A 13202-nucleotide genomic window follows, 5' to 3' on the forward strand; every position below is an offset into this window, starting at 1 on the left:
CCCTGAAAGCATGAAAATCACTTTAAACAGGCTAATTTTAGCTCTAAAACTGATGATCTACCTACAAATGTGAACTGACGTTCAAAAATAAAACATTTGAAAACGGACCATTTTTCACCTTTCTGAAGCATGATGTAATGGGGGGGGGATTATCTCTTTTGTCAAAAATCAGCCGTTTTTGCTTGAACATTAAATGCCTCCAAATGGTATCAAATTCACTTCCCGGGGTGAAGAAACACTTTTTGAGACCCCAGAGTGAGTAAATTGGCCATTTTCATACACTTTTATTCATTCCACAAATGTTCTGTTTAGGGCCCCTGGAAGCATGAAAATCACTTTAAACATGCTAATTTTAGCTCTAAAACTGATGATCCACCTACAAATGTGAACTGACATTCAAAAATAAAACATTTGAAAACGGACCATTTTTCACCTTTCTGAAGCATGACGTAATGGGGGGGTGTTATCTCTATTGTCAAAAATCAGCTGTTTTTGCATGAACATTAAATGCCTCCAAATGGTTTTTAATTCACTTCCCGAGCCCCTGGAAGCATGAAACTCACTTTAAACATGCTAATTTTAGCTCTAAAACTGGTGATCTACCTACAAATGTGAACTGACGTTCAAAAACAAAACTTTTGAAAACGGACCATTTTTCACCTTTCTGAAGCATGACGTAATGGGGGGGTGTTATCTCTATTGTCAAAAATCAGCTGTTTTTGCATGAACATTAAATGCCTCCAAATGGTTTTTAATTCACTTCCCGAGCCCCTGGAAGCATGAAACTCACTTTAAACATGCTAATTTTAGCTCTAAAACTGGTGATCTACCTACAAATGTGAACTGACGTTCAAAAACAAAACTTTTGAAAACGGACCATTTTTCACCTTTCTGAAGCATGACGTAATGGGGGGGTGTTATCTCTTTTGTAAAAAATCAGCTGTTTTTGCTTGAACATTAAATGCCTCCAAATGGTATTTAATTCACTTCCCGTGGTGAAGAAACACTTTTTGAGACCTCAGAGTGAGTAAATTGGCCATTTTCATGCACTTTTAACCATTCCACAAATGTTGTGTTTAGGGCCCCTGGAAGCATGAAAATCACTTTAAACATGCTAATTTTAGCTCTAAAACTGATGATCCACCTACAAATGTGAACTGACGTTCAAAAATAAAACATTTGAAAACGGTACATTTTTCACCTTTCTGAAGCATGACGTAATGGGGCAGTGTTATCTCTTTTGTCAAAAATCAGCTGTTTTTGCTTGAACATTAAATGCCTCCAAATGGTTTTTAATTCACTTCCGGGGCCTCTGGAAGCATGAAAATCACATTAAACATGCTAATTTTAGCTCTAAAACTGATTATCTACCTACAAATGTGAACTGACGTTCAAAAATAGAAACATTTGAAAACGGACCATTTTTCACCTTTCTAAAGCATGACGTAATGGGGGGGGTGTTATCTCTTTTGTCAAAAATCAGCCGTTTTTGCTTGAACATTAAATGCCTCCAAATGGTATTTAATTCACTTTAGCGGGGTGAAGAAACACTTTTTGAGACCTCAGAGTGAGTAAATTGGCCATTTTCATGCACTTTTAACCATTAAACAAATGTTGTGTTTAGGGCCCCTGGAAGCATGAAAATCACTTTAAACATGCTAATTTTAGCTCTAAAACTGATGATCCACCTACAAATGTGAACTGAAGTTCAAAAATAAAACATTTGAAAACGGACCATTTTTCACCTTTCTGAAGCATGACGTAATGGGGTGGTGTTATCTCTTTTGTCAAAGATCAGCTGTTTTTGCATGAACTTTAAATGCCTCCAAATGGTGTTTAATTCACTTCCCGGGCCCGTGGAAGAATGAAAATCACTTTAAACATGCTAATTTTAGCTCTAAAACTGATGATCCACCAACAAATGTGAACTGAAGTTCAAAAATAAAACATTTGAAAACGGACCATTTTTCACCTTTCTGAAGCATGACGTAATGGGGGGGATGTTATCTCTTTTGTCAAAAATCAGCTGTTTTTGCTTGAAAATTAAATGCCTCCAAATGGTATTTAATTCACTTCCCGTGGTGAAGAAACACTTTTTGAGACCTCGGAGTGAGTACATTGGCCATTTTCATGCACTTTTAACCATTCCACAAATGTTGTGTTTAGGGCCCCTGGAAGCATGAAAATCACTTTAAACATGCTAATTTTAGCTCTAAAACTGATGATCCACCTACAAATGTGAACTGACGTTCAAAAATAAAACATTTGAAAACGGTACATTTTTCACCTTTCTGAAGCATGACGTAATGGGGCGGTGTTATCTCTTTTGTCAAAAATCAGCTGTTTTTGCTTGAACATTAAATGCCTCCAAATGGTTTTTAATTCACTTCCCGGGCCTCTGGAAGCATGAAAATCACATTAAACATGCTAATTTTAGCTCTAAAACTGATTATCTACCTACAAATGTGAACTGACGTTCAAAAATAGAAACATTTGAAAACGGACCATTTTTCACCTTTCTAAAGCATGACGTAATGGGGGGGTGTTATCTCTTTTGTCAAAAATCAGCCGTTTTTGCTTGAACATTAAATGCCTCCAAATGGTATTTAATTCACTTTAGCGGGGTGAAGAAACACTTTTTGAGACCTCAGAGTGAGTAAATTGGCCATTTTCATGCACTTTTAACCATTAAACAAATGTTGTGTTTAGGGCCCCTGGAAGCATGAAAATCACTTTAAACATGCTAATTTTAGCTCTAAAACTGATGATCCACCTACAAATGTGAACTGAAGTTCAAAAATAAAACATTTGAAAACGGACCATTTTTCACCTTTCTGAAGCATGACGTAATGGGGTGGTGTTATCTCTTTTGTCAAAGATCAGCTGTTTTTGCATGAACTTTAAATGCCTCCAAATGGTGTTTAATTCACTTCCCGGGCCCGTGGAAGAATGAAAATCACTTTAAACATGCTAATTTTAGCTCTAAAACTCATGATCCACCAACAAATGTGAACTGAAGTTCAAAAATAAAACATTTGAAAACGGACCATTTTTCACCTTTCTGAAGCATGACGTAATGGGGGGGATGTTATCTCTTTTGTCAAAAATCAGCTGTTTTTGCTTGAAAATTAAATGCCTCCAAATGGTATTTAATTCACTTCCCGTGGTGAAGAAACACTTTTTGAGACCTCAGAGTGAGTACATTGGCCATTTTCATGCACTTTTAACCATTCCACAAATGTTGTGTTTAGGGCCCCTGGAAGCATGAAAATCACTTTAAACATGCTAATTTTAGCTCTAAAACTGATGATCCACCTACAAATGTGAACTGACGTTCAAAAATAAAACATTTGAACACGGTCCATTTTTCACCTTTCTGAAGCATGACGTAATGGGGCGGTGTTATCTCTTTTGTCAAAAATCAGCTGTTTTTGCTTGAACATTAAATGCCTCCAAATGGTTTTTAATTCACTTCCCGGGCCTCTGGAAGCATGAAAATCACATTAAACATGCTAATTTTAGCTCTAAAACTGATTATCTACCTACAAATGTGAACTGACGTTCAAAAATAGAAACATTTGAAAACGGACCATTTTTCACCTTTCTAAAGCATGACGTAATGGGGGGGTGTTATCTCTTTTGTCAAAAATCAGCCGTTTTTGCTTGAACATTAAATGCCTCCAAATGGTATTTAATTCACTTTAGCGGGGTGAAGAAACACTTTTTGAGACCTCAGAGTGAGTAAATTGGCCATTTTCATGCACTTTTAACCATTAAACAAATGTTGTGTTTAGGGCCCCTGGAAGCATGAAAATCACTTTAAACATGCTAACTTTAGCTCTAAAACTGATGATCCACCTACAAATGTGAACTGACGTTCAAAAATAAAACATTTGAAAACGGACCATTTTTCACATTTCTGAAGCAGGACGTAATGGGGGGGGTGTTATCTCTTTTGTCAAAAATCAGCTCTTTTTGCATTAACATTAAATGCCTCCAAATGATTTTTAATTCACTTCCCGGGCCCATGAAAGCATGAAAATCACTTTAAACATGCTAATTTTAGCTCTAAAACTGATGATCTACCTAAAAATGTGAACTGACGTTCAAAAATAAAACATTTGAAAACGGACCATTTTTCACCTTTCTGAAGCATGACGTAATGGGGGGGGTGTTATCTCTTTTGTCAAAAATCAGCCGTTTTTGCTTGAACATTAAATGCCTCCAAATGGTATTTAATTCACTTCCCGTGGTGAAGAAACACTTTTTGAGACCTCAGAGTGAGTAAATTGGCCATTTTCATGCACTTTTAACCATTCCACAAATGTTGTGTTTAGGCCCCCTGGAAGCATGAAAATCACTTTAAACATGCAAATTTTAGCTCTAAAACTGATGATCCACCTACAAATGTGAACTGACGTTCAAAAACAAAACATTTGAAAACGGTACATTTCTCACCTTTCTGAAGCATGACGTAATGGGTGGGTGTTATCTCTTTTGTCAAAAATCAGCTGTTTTTGCTTGAACATTAAATGCCTCCAAATGGTTTTTAATTCACTTCCCGGGTCCTGGAAGCATGAAAATCACTTTAAACATGCTCATTTTAGCTCTAAAACTGATGATCTACCTACAAATGTGAACTGACGTTCAAAAATAAAACATTTGAAAAAGGACCATTATTCACCTTTCTGAAGCATGACGTAATGGGCTGGGTGTTATCTCTTTTGTCAAAAATCAGCTGATGTTTGCATGAACATTAAATGCCTCCAAATGGTTTTTAATTCACTTCCCGGGCCCCTGGAAGCATGAAAATCACATTAAACATGCTAATTTTAGCTCTAAAACTGAGGATCCACCTACAAATGTGAACTGACGTTCAAAAATAAAACAATTGAAAACGGACCATTTTTCACCTTTCTGAAGCATGACGTAATGGGGGTGTTATCTCTTTTGTCAAAAATCAGCCGTTTTTGCTTGAACATTAAATGCTTCCAAATGGTATTTAATTCACTTTAGCGGGGAGAAGAAACACTTTTTGAGACCTCAGAGTGAGTAAATTGGCCATTTTCATGCACTTTTACCCATTAAACAAATGTTGTGTTTAGGGCCCCTGGAAGCATGAAAATCACTTTAAACATGCTAATTTTATCTCTAAAACTGATGATCCACCTACAAATGTGAACTGAAGTTCAAAAATAAAACATTTGAAAACTGACAATTTTTCACCTTTCTGAAGCATGACGTAATGGGGGGGGGGTGTAATCTCTTTTGTCAAAAATCTGCCGTTTTTGCTTGAACATTAAATGCCTCCAAATGGTATTTAATTCACTTTAGCGGGGTGAAGAAACACTTTTTGAGACCTCAGAGCGAGTAAATTGGCCATTTTCATGCACTTTTAACCATTAAACAAATGTTGTGTTTAGGGCCCCTGGAAGCATGAAAATCACTTTAAACATGCTAATTTTAGCTCTAAAACTGATGATCCACCTACAAATGTGAACTGACGTTCAAAAATAAAACATTTGAACACAGTCCATTTTTCACCTTTCTGAAGCATGACGTAATGGGGCGGTGTTATCTCTTTTGTCAAAAATCAGCTGTTTTTGCTTGAACATTAAATGCCTCCAAATGGTTTTTAATTCACTTCCCGGGCCCCTGGAAGCATGAAAATCACTTTAAACATGCTAATTTTAGCTCTAAAACTGATTATCTACCTACAAATGTGAACTGACGTTCAAAAATAGAAACATTTGAAAACGGACCATTTTTCACCTTTCTAAAGCATGACGTAATGGGGGGGTGTTATCTCTTTTGTCAAAAATCTGCCGTTTTTGCTTGAACATTAAATGCCTCCAAATGGTTTTTAATTCACTTCCCGGGTCCTGGAAGCATGAAAATCACTTTAAACATGCTCATTTTAGCTCTAAAACTGATGATCTACCTACAAATGTGAACTGACGTTCAAAAATAAAACATTTGAAAAAGGACAATTTTTCACCTTTCTGAAGCATGACGTAATGGGCTGGGTGTTATCTCTTTTGTCAAAAATCAGCTGATGTTTGCATGAACATTAAATGCCTCCAAATGGTTTTTAATTCACTTCCCGGGCCCCTGGAAGCATGAAAATCACATTAAACATGCTAATTTTAGCTCTAAAACTGAGGATCCACCTACAAATGTGAACTGACGTTCAAAAATAAAACAATTGAAAACGGACCATTTTTCACCTTTCTGAAGCATGACGTAATGGGGGGTGTTATCTCTTTTGTCAAAAATCAGCCGTTTTTGCTTGAACATTAAATGCTTCCAAATGGTATTTAATTCACTTTAGCGGGGAGAAGAAACACTTTTTGAGACCTCAGAGTGAGTAAATTGGCCATTTTCATGCACTTTTACCCATTAAACAAATGTTGTGTTTAGGGCCCCTGGAAGCATGAAAATCACTTTAAACATGCTAATTTTAGCTCTAAAACTGATGATCCACCTACAAATGTGAACTGACGTTCAAAAATAAAACATTTGAAAATGGACCATTTTTCACCTTTCTGAAGCATGACGTAATGGGGGGGTGTTATCTCTATTGTCAAAAATCAGCTGTTTTTGCATGAACATTAAATGCCTCCAAATGGTTTTTAATTCACTTCCCGGGCCCCTGGAAGCATGAAACTCACTTTAAACATGCTAATTTTAGCTCTAAAACTGATGATCTACCTACAAATGTGAACTGACGTTCAAAAACAAAACTTTTGAAAACGGACCATTTTTCACCTTTCTGAAGCATGACGTAATGGGGGGATGTTATCTCTTTTGTCAAAAATCAGCTGTTTTTGCTTGAACATTAAATGCCTCCAAATGGTATTTAATTCACTTCCCGTGGTGAAGAAACACTTTTTGAGACCTCAGAGTGAGTAAATTGGCCATTTTCATGCACTTTTAACCATTCCACAAATGTTGTGTTTAGGGCCCCTGGAAGCATGAAAATCACTTTAAACATGCTAATTTTAGCTCTAAAACTGATGATCTACCTACAAATGTGAACTGACGTTCAAAAATAAAACATTTGAAAACGGACCATTTTTCACCTTTCTGAAGCATGACGTAATGGGGGGGTGTTATCTCTTTTGTCAAAAATCAGCTGTTTTTGCATGAACATTAAATGCCTCCAAATGGTTTTTAATTCACTTCCCGGGCCCCTGAAAGCATGAAAATCACTTTAAACAGGCTAATTTTAGCTCTAAAACTGATGATCTACCTACAAATGTGAACTGACGTTCAAAAATAAAACATTTGAAAACGGACCATTTTTCACCTTTCTGAAGCATGATGTAATGGGGGGGGGATTATCTCTTTTGTCAAAAATCAGCCGTTTTTGCTTGAACATTAAATGCCTCCAAATGGTATCAAATTTACTTCCCGGGGTGAAGAAACACTTTTTGAGACCCCAGAGTGAGTAAATTGGCCATTTTCATACACTTTTATTCATTCCACAAATGTTCTGTTTAGGGCCCCTGGAAGCATGAAAATCACTTTAAACATGCTAATTTTAGCTCTAAAACTGATGATCCACCTACAAATGTGAACTGACGTTCAAAAATAAAACATTTGAAAATGGACCATTTTTCACCTTTCTGAAGCATGACGTAATGGGGGGGTGTTATCTCTATTGTCAAAAATCAGCTGTTTTTGCATGAACATTAAATGCCTCCAAATGGTTTTTAATTCACTTCCCGAGCCCCTGGAAGCATGAAACTCACTTTAAACATGCTAATTTTAGCTCTAAAACTGGTGATCTACCTACAAATGTGAACTGACGTTCAAAAACAAAACTTTTGAAAACGGACCATTTTTCACCTTTCTGAAGCATGACGTAATGGGGGGGTGTTATCTCTTTTGTAAAAAATCAGCTGTTTTTGCTTGAACATTAAATGCCTCCAAATGGTATTTAATTCACTTCCCGTGGTGAAGAAACACTTTTTGAGACCTCAGAGTGAGTAAATTGGCCATTTTCATGCACTTTTAACCATTCCACAAATGTTGTGTTTAGGGCCCCTGGAAGCATGAAAATCACTTTAAACATGCTAATTTTAGCTCTAAAACTGATGATCCACCTACAAATGTGAACTGACGTTCAAAAATAAAACATTTGAAAACGGTACATTTTTCACCTTTCTGAAGCATGACGTAATGGGGCGGTGTTATCTCTTTTGTCAAAAATCAGCTGTTTTTGCTTGAACATTAAATGCCTCCAAATGGTTTTTAATTCACTTCCCGGGCCTCTGGAAGCATGAAAATCACATTAAACATGCTAATTTTAGCTCTAAAACTGATTATCTACCTACAAATGTGAACTGACGTTCAAAAATAGAAACATTTGAAAACGGACCATTTTTCACCTTTCTAAAGCATGACGTAATGGGGGGGTGTTATCTCTTTTGTCAAAAATCAGCCGTTTTTGCTTGAACATTAAATGCCTCCAAATGGTATTTAATTCACTTTAGCGGGGTGAAGAAACACTTTTTGAGACCTCAGAGTGAGTAAATTGGCCATTTTCATGCACTTTTAACCATTAAACAAATGTTGTGTTTAGGGCCCCTGGAAGCATGAAAATCACTTTAAACATGCTAATTTTAGCTCTAAAACTGATGATCCACCTACAAATGTGAACTGAAGTTCAAAAATAAAACATTTGAAAACGGACCATTTTTCACCTTTCTGAAGCATGACGTAATGGGGTGGTGTTATCTCTTTTGTCAAAGATCAGCTGTTTTTGCATGAACTTTAAATGCCTCCAAATGGTGTTTAATTCACTTCCCTGGCCCGTCGAAGAATGAAAATCACTTTAAACATGCTAATTTTAGCTCTAAAACTGATGATCCACCAACAAATGTGAACTGAAGTTCAAAAATAAAACATTTGAAAACGGACCATTTTTCACCTTTCTGAAGCATGACGTAATGGGGGGGATGTTATCTCTTTTGTCAAAAATCAGCTGTTTTGCTTGAAAATTAAATGCCTCCAAATGGTATTTAATTCACTTCCCGTGGTGAAGAAACACTTTTTGAGACCTCAGAGTGAGTACATTGGCCATTTTCATGCACTTTTAACCATTCCACAAATGCTGTGTTTAGGGCCCCTGGAAGCATGAAAATCACTTTAAACATGCTAATTTTAGCTCTAAAACTGATGATCCACCTACAAATGTGAACTGACGTTCAAAAATAAAACATTTGAACACGGTCCATTTTTCACCTTTCTGAAGCATGACGTAATGGGGCGGTGTTATCTCTTTTGTCAAAAATCAGCTGTTTTTGCTTGAACATTAAATGCCTCCAAATGGTTTTTAATTCACTTCCCGGGCCCCTGGAAGCATGAAAATCACTTTAAACATGCTAATTTTAGCTCTAAAACTGATTATCTACCTACAAATGTGAACTGACGTTCAAAAATAGAAACATTTGAAAACGGACCATTTTTCACCTTTCTAAAGCATGACGTAATGGGGGGGTGTTATCTCTTTTGTCAAAAATCTGGCGTTTTTGCTTGAACATTAAATGCCTCCAAATGGTATTTAATTCACTTTAGCGGGGTGAAGAAACACTTTTTGAGACCTCAGAGTGAGTAAATTGGCCATTTTCATGCACTTTTAACCATTAAACAAATGTTGTGTTTAGGGCCCCTGGAAGCATGAAAATCACTTTAAACATGCTAACTTTAGCTCTAAAACTGATGATCCACCTACAAATGTGAACTGACGTTCAAAAATAAAACATTTGAAAACGGACCATTTTTCACATTTCTGAAGCAGGACGTAATGGGGGGGGTGTTATCTCTTTTGTCAAAAATCAGCTCTTTTTGCATTAACATTAAATGCCTCCAAATGGTTTTTAATTCACTTCCCGGGCCCCTGGAAGCATGAAAATCACTTTAAACATGCTAATTTTAGCTCTAAAACTGATGATCTACCTAAAAATGTGAACTGACGTTCAAAAATAAAACATTTGAAAACGGACCATTTTTCACCTTTCTGAAGCATGACGTAATGGGGGGGGTGTTATCTCTTTTGTCAAAAATCAGCCGTTTTTGCTTGAACATTAAATGCCTCCAAATGGTATTTAATTCACTTCCCGTGGTGAAGAAACACTTTTTGAGACCTCAGAGTGAGTAAATTGGCCATTTTCATGCACTTTTAACCATTCCACAAATGTTGTGTTTAGGCCCCCTGGAAGCATGAAAATCACTTTAAACATGCTAATTTTAGCTCTAAAACTGATGATCCACCTACAAATGTGAACTGACGTTCAAAAACAAAACATTTGAAAACGGTACATTTCTCACCTTTCTGAAGCATGACGTAATGGGTGGGTGTTATCTCTTTTGTCAAAAATCAGCTGTTTTTGCTTGAACATTAAATGCCTCCAAATGGTTTTTAATTCACTTCCCGGGTCCTGGAAGCATGAAAATCACTTTAAACATGCTCATTTTAGCTCTAAAACTGATGATCTACCTACAAATGTGAACTGACGTTCAAAAATAAAACATTTGAAAAAGGACCATTATTCACCTTTCTGAAGCATGACGTAATGGGCTGGGTGTTATCTCTTTTGTCAAAAATCAGCTGATGTTTGCATGAACATTAAATGCCTCCAAATGGTTTTTAATTCACTTCCCGGGCCCCTGGAAGCATGAAAATCACATTAAACATGCTAATTTTAGCTCTAAAACTGAGGATCCACCTACAAATGTGAACTGACGTTCAAAAATAAAACAATTGAAAACGGACCATTTTTCACCTTTCTGAAGCATGACGTAATGGGGGGTGTTATCTCTTTTGTCAAAAATCAGCCGTTTTTGCTTGAACATTAAATGCTTCCAAATGGTATTTAATTCACTTTAGCGGGGAGAAGAAACACTTTTTGAGACCTCAGAGTGAGTAAATTGGCCATTTTCATGCACTTTTACCCATTAAACAAATGTTGTGTTTAGGGCCCCTGGAAGCATGAAAATCACTTTAAACATGCTAATTTTATCTCTAAAACTGATGATCCACCTACAAATGTGAACTGAAGTTCAAAAATAAAACATTTGAAAACTGACAATTTTTCACCTTTCTGAAGCATGACGTAATGGGGGGGGGAGTAATCTCTTTTGTCAAAAATCTGCCGTTTTTGCTTGAACATTAAATGCCTCCAAATGGTATTTAATTCACTTTAGCGGGGTGAAGAAACACTTTTTGAGACCTCAGAGCGAGTAAATTGGCCATTTTCATGCACTTTTAACCATTAAACAAATGTTGTGTTTAGGGCCCCTGGAAGCATGAAAATCACTTTAAACATGCTAATTTTAGCTCTAAAACTGATGATCCACCTACAAATGTGAACTGACGTTCAAAAATAAAACATTTGAAAATGGACCATTTTTCACCTTTCTGAAGCATGACGTAATGGGGGGGGGGTGTTATCTCTATTGTCAAAAATCAGCTGTTTTTGCATGAACATTAAATGCCTCCAAATGGTTTTTAATTCACTTCCCGGGCCCCTGGAAGCATGAAACTCACTTTAAACATGCTAATTTTAGCTCTAAAACTGATGATCTACCTACAAATGTGAACTGACGTTCAAAAACAAAACTTTTGAAAACGGACCATTTTTCACCTTTCTGAAGCATGACGTAATGGGGGGATGTTATCTCTTTTGTCAAAAATCAGCTGTTTTTGCTTGAACATTAAATGCCTCCAAATGGTATTTAATTCACTTCCCGTGGTGAAGAAACACTTTTTGAGACCTCAGAGTGAGTAAATTGGCCATTTTCATGCACTTTTAACCATTCCACAAATGTTGTGTTTAGGGCCCCTGGAAGCATGAAAATCACTTTAAACATGCTAATTTTAGCTCTAAAACTGATGATCCACCTACAAATGTGAACTGACGTTCAAAAATAAAACATTTGAAAACGGTCCATTTTTCACTTTTCTGAAGCATGACGTAATGGGGCGGTGTTATCTCTTTTGTCAAAAATCAGCTGTTTTTGCTTGAACATTAAATGCCTCCAAATGGTTTTTAATTCACTTCCCGGGCCCCTGTAAGCATGAAAATCACTTTAAACATGATAATTTTTGCTCTAAAACTGATGATCCACCTACAAATGTGAACTGAAGTTCAAAAATAAAACATTTGAAAATGGACCATTTTTCACCTTTCTGAAGCATGATGTAATGGGGGGGGTGTTATCTCTTTTGTCAATAATCAGCCGTTTTTGCTTGAACATTAAATGCTTCCAAATGGTATTAATGCACTTCCCTGGGTGAAGAAACACTTTTTGAGACCCCAGAGTGAGTAAATTGGCCATTTTCATGCACTTTTAACCATTCCACAAATGTTGTGTTTAGGGCCCCTGGAAGCATGAAAATCACTTTAAACATGCTAATTTTAGCTCTAAAACTGATGATCCACCTACAAATGTGAACTGACGTTCAAAAATAAAACATTTGAAAACGGTCCATTTTTCACTTTTCTGAAGCATGACGTAATGGGGCGGTGTTATCTCTTTTGTCAAAAATCAGCTGTTTTTGCTTGAACATTAAATGCCTCCAAATGGTTTTTAATTCACTTCCTGGGCCCCTGGAAGCATGAAAATCACTTTAAACATGCTAATTTTAGCTCTAAAACTGATGATCTACCTAAAAATGTGAACTGACGTTCAAAAATAAAACATTTGAAAACGGACCATTTTTCACCTTTCTGAAGCATGAAGTAATGGGGGGGTGTTACCTCTTTTGTCAAAAATCCGCCGTTTTTGCTTGAACAATAAATGCCTCCAAATGGTATTTAATTCACTTCAGCGGGGTGAAGAAACACTTTTTGAGACCTCAGAGTGAGTAAATTGGCCATTTTCATGCACTTTTAACCATTAAACAAATGTTGTGTTTAGGGCCCCTGGAAGCATGAAAATCACTTTAAACATGCTAATTTTAGTTCTAAAACTGATGATCCACCTACAAATGTGAACTGAAATTCAAAAATAAAACATTTGAAAACTGACCATTTTTCACCTTTCTGAAGCATGACGTAATGGGGGGGTGTTATCTCTTTTGTCAAAAATCAGCTGTTTTTGCATGAACATTAAATGCCTCCAAATGGTTTTTAATTCACTTCCCGGGCCCCTGGAAGCATGAAAATCACTTTAAACATGATAATTTTAGCTCT

The sequence above is a fragment of the Lissotriton helveticus genome, chromosome 11 (genome assembly GCF_964261635.1).
Source record: "Lissotriton helveticus chromosome 11, aLisHel1.1, whole genome shotgun sequence".
NCBI lineage: Eukaryota > Metazoa > Chordata > Amphibia > Caudata > Salamandridae > Lissotriton > Lissotriton helveticus.